Source organism: Triticum aestivum, chromosome 5B (assembly GCF_018294505.1).
Source record: "Triticum aestivum cultivar Chinese Spring chromosome 5B, IWGSC CS RefSeq v2.1, whole genome shotgun sequence".
In the NCBI taxonomy this organism is placed as follows: domain Eukaryota; kingdom Viridiplantae; phylum Streptophyta; class Magnoliopsida; order Poales; family Poaceae; genus Triticum; species Triticum aestivum.
The window spans coordinates 173,201,995-173,212,517 of NC_057807.1; positions in this window are offsets into that span (position 1 = coordinate 173,201,995).

Here is a 10,523-nt window from a genome sequence, read left to right on the forward strand (position 1 = left end):
CTTGTGCTGTTGTTCCGTTGAATTTTAATGCGTTCCTTGAGAAAGCTAAGTTGAAAGATGATGGTACAAATTACACGGATTTGGTCGTGTCTACATAGTTCACGAACCCGTAGGGTCCGCACGCTTAAAGTTTCAATGACAGTTATATTATGAGTTTATGAGTTTTGATGTACCAAAGGTTGTTCGGAGTCCCGAATGTGATCACGGACATGACGAGGAGTCTCGAAATGGTCGAGACATGAAGATTGATATATTGGAAGCCTATATTTGGATATCGGAAGTGTTCCGGGTGAAATCGGGATTTTACCGGAGTACCGAGGGGTTACCGGAACCCCCCGGGGGCTTAATGGGCCATAGTGGGCCTTAGTGGAGAGGAGGAGAGGCGGCCAGGGCAGGGCCGCGCGCCCCTGCCCCCTAGTCTGAATAGGACTAGGAGAAGGGGGCGGCGCCCCCCTTTCCTTCCTCTCTCTCCCTCCTCTTTCCCCCCCTCTCCTAGTCCAACAAGGAAAGGAGGGAGTCCTACTCCCGATGGGAGTAGGACTCCCCATGGCGCGCCTCCTCCCTGGCCGGCCTCCCCCTCCCCCCTTGCTCCTTTATATATGGGGGTAGGGGGGCACCTCTAGAGACACAACAACAGATCATTGATCTCTTAGCCGTGTGCGGTGCCCCCCTCGACCATAGTCCTGCGACAGTAGAACATCATGATCGTCACCATGTTGTCGTGCTGACGGAACTCTCCCTCGACACTCGGCTGGATCAGAGTTCGAGGGACGTCATCGAGGTTAACATGTGCTAGAACTCGGAGGTGCCGTGCTTTCGGTTCTTGATCGGTCGGGCCGTGATAACGTACGACTACATCAACCGCGGTGTTCTAACGCTTCCGCTTTCGGTCTACGAGGGTACGTGGACAACACTCTCCCCTCTCGTTGCTATGCATCACCATGATCTTGCGTGTGCGTAGGAATTTTTTTGAAATTACTACGTTCCCCAACACCCAGGGCCTTAACTAGTCTAGATTAGGGTTAGTTCAGTGCTAATTAACTTAGTTTAGTTAGTTCGACAGTGACATGCAGGACACATAGGTCAGGTTTGACTTGGGTCAGCGTAGTTGACCTGCTGACGTATTGCTTATGCAATGCTGATGTAGTAAACATTTTCTGGGATTTTAAAATAAATCAAAACTGATTTACAAATTTTAGAGAATGTCCAAAACTTCTAAAAATCATATAAATTCAATCATAACTCCAAATGAGATAAGTTATGTATGAAAAATTATCAGAAAATTTGAATCTATCCATTTGTACCATTTTCATGCATGTTAGAACAACTTATGACCACTGTTTATAACAAATCATTTGAATGAAATTTAAGAGATCACATATGGAGTTTGAATTTTGAGGTAGGGTTCAAATCAACTCCATTTAACCTGTTGCTAATTGCATTAGCTCAAAACACAGCATATTGACATGTTATGATCATCCATCATATTGTTCTGTTGTATTGATTGTGTTTCTTCTTGGTTTGCCGTTGTTTGTCCCCTCTCAGTAGATGATGTTCCGACGATGCGATCAATGAAACCGATGAAGAACTATACTATCTTCAGAAGTGCCAGGCAAGCAAAACCACCTTGTTCATTCCGATACAATCACACTCTCGCTCCTGCTCTCTTTTACTCCATTAGGACAGCAACGATTTATCTGTTGCATGCTGCGGTAGTTGAATCCCTTTCCTTTGCATGACCCGTCATTGCCACGGTAAATAGATGAAACCCACTAGCATGAGTAGGATTGTTTGAGCCATGTTGTGCCTACTCATTCATGCTTGTTTGTCATGCCTTCTATTTCTTAGAGTTGTGTGCGGACTGGTTCATCGAGGATCAATTGGAAGGTTGTCAACATGTCCAACTGTTGAGAGCTAAGTATGGGAACACGATTTGGTAAAGGTAGCGGTGAGAGGCCATGTGGAGTACATGGTGGGTTGTCTCATTGAAACCGTCCTCGGGAATTGACTTTTGTGTCTGTGATCCAAGACAATTACTACCACACATTGGGCTCCGGGCACTCCAAGCTCTCTTGACTTATTAACCAACTCGATCTATGTCCAGGAGTTGCAACTAGTTTCTGGTGTTTGTAGGTAGTGCTAGTAGTCTACCAAGTGGCACCCGGTACATGTGGGCTTGGGATAGATTAGGTGCAGTGGCATGGTGTACCAAGTGGCACCCGGATGGTGGGCTTGGGAACCCTGCTCAAATCGTTTGGGGCCATGTGAGACACCCAAGTTAGATCTCCTTGCGGATGGAACCTGAATAGGCGATAAACCTAGACTAGATTCTTGCGTGGTTAGTCAGGTCGTGGTCGACACCCTCGCCAGTCTTCCGCTTGAAGGTTGCCGAGATACATGAAGTGTACATGGCGGTAAGTGGCGAGAGCGTGTGCGAAGTAGTACACCCCTGCAGGGTTAACATGATCTATTCGAATAGCCGCATCCTTGGTAAAGGACTACTAGGTTGCTTGTGCAGTTCATAGACAAGTGAAAGTGGATACTCTAAAATGTGCAAGATAAGCGTGAGTGCTATGGATGGCATTCTCGTAGGGAGACGGGAGGGGATCCATACTGGTGTATTGATATGGTGAATATGTGGACTCATGCGCGCCACCTCAAAAGTGTTACTTGCAGTCGTAGTTCAGGTAGCCACCAATTCAAAGCTGGCTTGCTGCAGTTAAACCCCACCATCCCAATGTTGATACTGATGCATATGAAGTTAGTTCTGATGTAAGTCTTGTTGGGTACATTTTGTCAGGACCCCGACTCAATGCCACATCGATCTAGCATGTAACACCTCATATCACTTTGCGGCCTCATGCACCGTATTCCCACGGGTGTCGCCTTACCTTTGCCAGGGACCGTTTGCGTCTTTTGGCACACGTATATGATAGTGTCGCTAGCATCCATATGATAAGGAGCCCGGGCTGACATGGCTAGTCGTAAACCCAAAGTGGCACAAACTTACAGGGACAGGCATCCATGACCCAGCATCGAACGTGTCGGTCATCAGTGAGTGAATCCAGGCTGTAGCACTAGGCTAGCAGGACTCCGGTGAACCGAGCTGTAGCGGGCTAACTTGACTCCGGTATTCATCGCGTGACATTTCCCCGACGGGACAGACACAGGAACGAAGAAGGACACATGCCGGCCAGCCTAAGTGTTCCGGAGCAGCAGCAAGCTACCATGGCTCAGTGGAAACACTAGGAGACATTTCCCGGTAAGAGAGGCTACTAAGGATAAACAACTAGATAGTCAGATCCCACACATACCAAGCATTTCAATAACATACACACAATATGCTCGATATGTGCAAATACAACATGTCATCACAACATGACTCTACGACTCAAGTATTTATTCATTAGGCTCCGAGGAGCGAGATATTACAAACAGGGGTCCTACGACCCAACATTCAGAGCATACAAGTCAAAACACAAGCGGAAGCTATCATGTCTGAGTACAGACATCTATAAATGAAAAGGCTGAGAAGCCTGACTATCTACCAGATCCTGCCGAGGCACAAGATCGTAGCTGAGGTATCAAGCTAAACATCGAAGTCCACGCGGAACTACTAGCGAGACCGAAGTCTCTCTGCAAAAACATAAAATAGGCAAACGTGAGTACAAATGTACCCAGCAAGACTTACATCAGAACTAACTACATATGCATCATTATTAACAAAGGGGATGGTGGGGTTTAACTGCAGCAATCCAGCTTTGATTCGGTGGCTATCCTAAACTACGACTGCAAGCAACTCTTTTGAGGAGGCACACACGAGTCCACATATTCACCTACCAATACACCACTATGGAACCGCTCCCGTCTCCCTACGAGAACGCCATCCATAGCACTCATGCTTATCTTGCGTATTTTAGAGTATCCACTTTCACTTGTCTATGAACTTATATAAGTAACCCAGAAGTCCTTTTCAGCGGACACGACTATTCGAATAGATGATGTTAACCCTGCAGGGGTGTACTTCTTCATACATGTTTCCACCACTTAGCGTCTGCACACGACATGTGCTCGGCAGACTTCAAGCAAAAGCCGACGTGGGTGTAGACCACGACCTACCTAAACACTCAAGTCTCTAGTCCAGGTTTATCGCCTATTCGGGTTCCATCCATGAGGAGATCCGACCGGAGTTTCGCTCACAGCCCCAAAAGATGTGTGCAGGGTTCCCGAGATACCTAACGGGTATCCGGTACACCTGGCCACGTGCCTACCGCATCACAGCCCACCCCTACGGTCAGCGCTGTCCACGGCCTCCAGCATACTACAAACACCAGAAACTACTTGCAACCCCTGGACAGAGGACTAGGGTGAATAAGAAGTCGAGCGGGGTCATATTTCAGGGCCCAATGTATGGTAGTAGCTGAATCATGGATCACAAACACAGAACTCAGTTCCTGAGGACGGCTTCAATGAGACAACCCACCATGTACTCCTACATGGCCTCTCACCGTTACCTTTTACCAAATCGTGTTCACACACTTAGCTCACAAACAGTAGGACATGTTCACACACCTCTGATTCATCCCCGATGAATCAGACCTGACTCAACTCTAAGCAATAGCAGGCATGACAAACAAGCATGAAAGAGTAGGCACATCAGGGCTCAAACAACTCCTACTCATGCTAGTGGGTTTCATCTATTTACTGTGGCAATGACAGGTCATGCAGAGGATAAGGGGTTCAGCTACCGCAGCAAGTAACAAATATGCCGTTGTTGTCCTAATGCAGTAAAAGAGAGCAGGAGCGAGAGAGTAGGATTGTATCGGAATGAACAAGGGGGTTTTGCTTGCCTGGCACTTCTGAAGATAATATAGCTCTTCATCGGTGTCATCGATCACATCGTCGGTATCACGTCTATCGAGAGGGGGCAATCACCGGCAACTGAGGAAAAACACAATCAATGCAATGCACAATATGATGCATGAATGTGACATGGCAATATGCTGTGGTTTGTGCTAATGCAACTAAAACTAGATTAAATGAAGTTGGTTTGAATTCAAGATTCAAACTCAAACTCCATATGTGGATATTTAAATGCCATTAATATGATTTTTGCTAAACAGCACCTATAAGTTGTTCTAACATGCATGAAACCAGTACAGATGGATAGATTGGATTTTTCTGATCATTTTTCATATATAAATTATTTCATTTGGAGTTACGGTTGAATTTCTATGAATTTTTGAAGTTTTAGCTATTTTCTGGAATTTCCTGATTATTTATAAAATAAACTAAATTCCTGAAAAGGAATATTGCATCAGCATGACATTGGCATGACGTCAGCAGGTCAACAGGGGCTGGTCCGGGTCAAACCTAACCAGTGGGGTCCACTGGTCAGTGACTGGGGCTGGTTAGTGCCGCTGACGTGTGGGCCCAGTCAACGGCCACGTCAGCGCGGTCAAAACTGACGCGTGGGGCCACTGCAATTAGCTTAAACCTAATCTATTTTAGTTAGCCGGTTAGTTAGGCCGCAGGGCCCGCATGTCAGTGAGAGTGTGGGTTAATTAGTGGAGTCATTAACTACTAACGACGGTGCCACGTCAGCTGCCGGCGTTTAACCGCCGGCGACCTCAGATCGCGGCGGCGTCCGCGTCGGGATTGCGCTACAGGCCATGGTTTGGGGCGCGGGGAGCATCTACGGGGAGCTGGCGGAGTGGCGCTTCCAGTGGTGGAGGCGACTGGAGCGGAGGTGGCCGGAGTCGTCACCGGCGTCGACCGTGGCGGTCGCCGGAGTTCGGGCGAGGGCGGCCGCGTGGTTCCAGTGCATGGGGGAGCTAGTTAGGGGTTCCGTTGGACTCGCCGTTGCTCCAGGAGCACGCCGAAGGCTCAAGCTCGAGCGGAGACGCACGGTGGCTGCGAGAGCAACGACCATGGCGGACGGCGGCGCTCGGGTACGGCGGCTGGCATAGCTAGAGGATAGGAACGAGCTCGGGGAGGAGGGGGAAAGACGGAGGATCTCACAGCGCATCGGGTGGGGTCATCGACGAGCTCGGGGGCGCACGAGTGACGGCGAATCGGCGGCGACCATCGGCGGCGGTCGAGGATGAAGACGATGGCGTGGAGGCGATGCAGAGCTTCCTGAGGGGCTTGGCTCGGTGGGGAGGAAGAGGGGGTCGAGGCGGAGCTCCTGAGCTCAGCGGAAGGGCGAGGGGTGGCCGGTGGCTGCGGCAATCGGCGTCGGCGGCGATGGTGGCGTGTCGGTGGTGCTGCGGGAGAGAGCAGAGGAGGGGGAGGAGCACAGGGGGAGTGAGAAGGGTCGGGGGGTTGCGTGGCGTCGCGGACGGGGTCCAGGGCGACGAGGGGAAGGCGGCAAGCAGGAGGTGGCCGGGGCATCGCCAGCGCTCGCCACCGAGCTGCTTCGGGGCGAGGGGAGGAAGACGACAGGAGGAGGTGGGCTGGGCCGCGCTGGGCCGGTCCTGTTGGGCCACCAGGTGGGCTGCGAGGTGAGCGCCAGGTAAGTGCTCTGTTTTATTTTCTGTTTGTTTTATTTTTTTAAATTTGTTTTGCCACTGTTTTGAATTTAAAATAATTCAAACAATGCCAAAAACTCCTCTGAATATTTTTATTTTGCTAGATGGACTTTTCCAAAAGCTCATAAAATATTTCAGGGGTATTTGAAATTATATTCTAATTATATGAATATAATTCAAATTCAAATAGCTAATGATTTAAATTCAAAGTCCCAAGATTATGTCCTTAAAAATGTTCAATATTTTGGTTGGGACCAGAACCCTTGCCAAAAATTATCAAACATTTAAGAAGAGCATTTTGGAACAATGAATGAGATTTTAGGGTTTTTGCCCTTCTTTTATTTAAGTTTTTGAGGCTTCCAAATTTCCTCAGTTCAAGTTTCAAAAATTTAAACATGATGCAAACACTAGGCAGCACCAGAAGCTAGGGATGTGACAACTCACCCCCACTAAAGAAGAATCTCGTCTCGAGATTCAAGCGTAGGGTAAGATGAAGGGGAAACGCAAACTAGTATAATCTTCACAATCCAGGGTGCACTTCATAAAAGCGTTGATTCGATCACCATCTTTGTCCCGTCGTCTTGCTCTGAGAACTCCAACTAGCATGACAGCAAGAGGAAAAGGACAACTCCGGAAGAATCGATCTTCTCAAAGATCAATCAACTTAGGATCAACTCGCAGAATGAGGCATAGCAACATCTCTCGAGCTGAGAGACGAATCACACCTCTAGAGGGATGGAGTGGAACAGATGACGAGGGTTCACTAGTAAGACAACAATTTCACACTTAAAAAGGTGGTAAGCGATTGTCAACGTAGCGAGGAGTTGAGTTGCCATGATACCACAACGAGGCACCTTAGGGATGGTGACTCGTAGATATATCCCCTTAAGTGGCAAAAAGAATTACCTTTGATTCAGAGATCATTGAAACTCTTTAAACCAGCCTAAGGCAATTCTCGAGCGATCGTTTGGAGGGGGTCGGTAGAACGGCATACTCAGACTTGGATGATGTGGATTACCTTGTTGAAGACAACGTAATGGATGAATTTGCTTATCACCGGAAATGGAAGAGACCCATGGTGGAATGGCACATTGGCGGTGCAAGCTGGGAACAAAATGCAAATGCTGGGAATGATTCTGGTACCTGGGGAAGAACCCAACAATAGAGAGTGAATTCACTGTTTGAAAAGGTCATAGCATTGCCGAGGAAACTGAGAGCACTATGTAATTAATGCCGACGATAAAACCTAGCACTTACGCGTGCTCTCAAGAACTTGAGTATCTGCATAATCATCAAGGTTTTACCAACATCCGTGTCAAGGGTGCTAGCAACACAACATACTACCATGATGAATAGAGATGGACGATGTAGATGCAAAGGAAGATAACACTTTCTCAGATTTCATCTTAGCGGGGACAAGGGGACGAAATCTGAATGATCGACCAAGAGACATTTAGCACTCCGCTTCTAATGTTCTCCTTGATGTGCTAGTGTATCCCATTCATAGATATGGTTTGATAACTAGAACATCAAGTAAAAGGTCGGACTTCGGGAGCTCAAGAATCCATAAGGAGTAACTTATTGGAGTAAAACCCTACGAAATCCTTATGGGGAGGTGGCCAACTTCCTTAATCAAGATATTATAATAACAGGTCTTCCGGCTGGGTGTGTTGGCCACGACATCCACTTTACCGGTTTCCGAGGGACCGATATTATAGTTCTTGGGAAATGTTCCAGACCATCATATCTGCCTGAGATTCAGATCTGGTTGGTGTCAGGATATTCCAGACTCATCGAGTCTAGGAAGAAAAATGAAAGTTTGCAACACAAATCGACGGGATGATGTTGCGAGATTCTCGGGAGATGAACTACGATAGCAAGCTCCAAAACATGAGCTGGTTTTGCTACACACATGTGAACATGTTGTCTCAGACAAACATGATCACATGGTAGTCTTACAATAAAACACTACCGAGTTCCGGTGGGGAACCATCATCGGGGATATCAAAGTCCTTGCATAAGGTATACTCTTAAGAAGGAGCCTCTTCTCCTTGAACAAATCAATCAGTGGCTTGGTGTACTAGGGATACGTATAGAATGAAGATGATCAGTCTATCAGACCATAGAATACTTCGCACATGCATGACTGACTTGGGATGATTCTAGAGGAGGCAACATTGACTTTCTCGAATCCACAGCGGCAACTTGCATCAAATGCACATGAACTAGAGGAAGTCACTTCTTACATCCGAACATATGCTTCATGAGCTAGCATGAACAAATGCTTTCAAAAGTTTCCAACACTAGCTTAATGTTTAACAAAATTATGGAGAAGACAAGGATGTTGTCGATGGGCTCAACCACAATTGATCCAGGTTTCCATATAAAAGGAATTCCATAGTTAGGTGAACACGGTGATAGCATTGGTCAGACCAAAAGATATAATGGTGTATGCTCGAGGAAAATCCACGAATAAGACAACATTACGAACATCGTTGGTTCTGATTTGATTTGAGAATAGCCCACACTCAAATCAAAGTTTTGGCAGGACAATAGCTCCAGCAACTGGTCTCAAGGATCAATTGATGAAGATATCATCCTTCTTCAACACACACAAGAAGATATCCCTTAAAATGAACTAAGCCATGCAAGCTTTTATCCTCCAACTCTCCAAGTTGTTGTCTGGCTTAACCAACTAGCTCAGGGATATCCAACACGGATTCTTGGGAAGGAGTGGTTTATTGGAAACCAACTTGATCACGAGCTCAACATAACAGTCAGGTGACAACCTGGTGATACTTTCGAGAAGATATTCGGAAAATCACGAACCACCGATATGTTACTAAGATCGAGAACAATCTTGCTTTTCAGGGCAAGACGATATGATCAAATGAGCGAGGACTTGACAAAATCCTAACTCATCAATCGAAATGTGCACCAGGAAGATGGACAAGGTAGCACGATCAATCTTAGAATGATGATTCAAGAACCAACACGTTAAGAATGAGGTTATTGTCCATTTAACTACCAAGCAACAAGGTTGCTAGGAGTATTGATTTCACACATCACGATTCACTTGTCGACATTCCGGTTATAACAACACGGGAACCGAGAAATGAATAATGATGGAGAGAAGTATCACTGCACCAAGAATTCATAGGATGGTGTGCAATTCCCATGATAATCTTAATATAAAGATGGTAACACTCCAGGGTGGAACAGAACAAAAACTGGATTAGTATTTTGATCTGCGGAGTACAACTGCTAAGACCCAATCCTGGGTATGGATGAGGTACTGGAGTTTGTTTCTCCTAGTCATTCCGGAATAGAATGGCTTGACGGACCACAAGAGTAGTAGGAATGCACGCATACTCTTGACTATCAAATGATAGACCAGGGTTAAAAGACAACTAAGAGGGACAACTCAAAGAACATATAATTTTCTGAGTTGTGGATGCATAGATTAGTATGTCGAACCAAGTTCAATATGTTTCTTCCGGATAACCCATGCAGAGAGGTAGGACTGGCAGAGTCACGATTTATGAATGGAGAACTCCTCAAGAGTACTCTGATTGTGATCTTTTGGTTCAAATAACTTCTGCATGAATGGTTCATGGTATTTGGAAGAAGAAAATACCACGGACCTCGAGGACTATCGCAAGGTTACCATTAATCTAAAGGAACTAGCAAACACTATCAACATGAAGTAAGTAGAGTGAATCTCGGGTTCAAGAACCCAGGAATAGAATACCTACTACTAAGTAGCATCACGGAATGCTTTCGAGAATAAAGGCCAGAATCATCACACTGGGACACAAATCATGGCTAGACCACTAGATGATCCCCTAAGCACTTAGGGTCATAATTATTAACTCCAACATATATGTCGAGGCAATAAAGTATCTCAACTCACTAATTTGTGTGATTAATCTGACCAAAAGAACATCGGGAACGGGAAGAAGGGATTTGCAAATGCATCAGACTGTTTAGAAA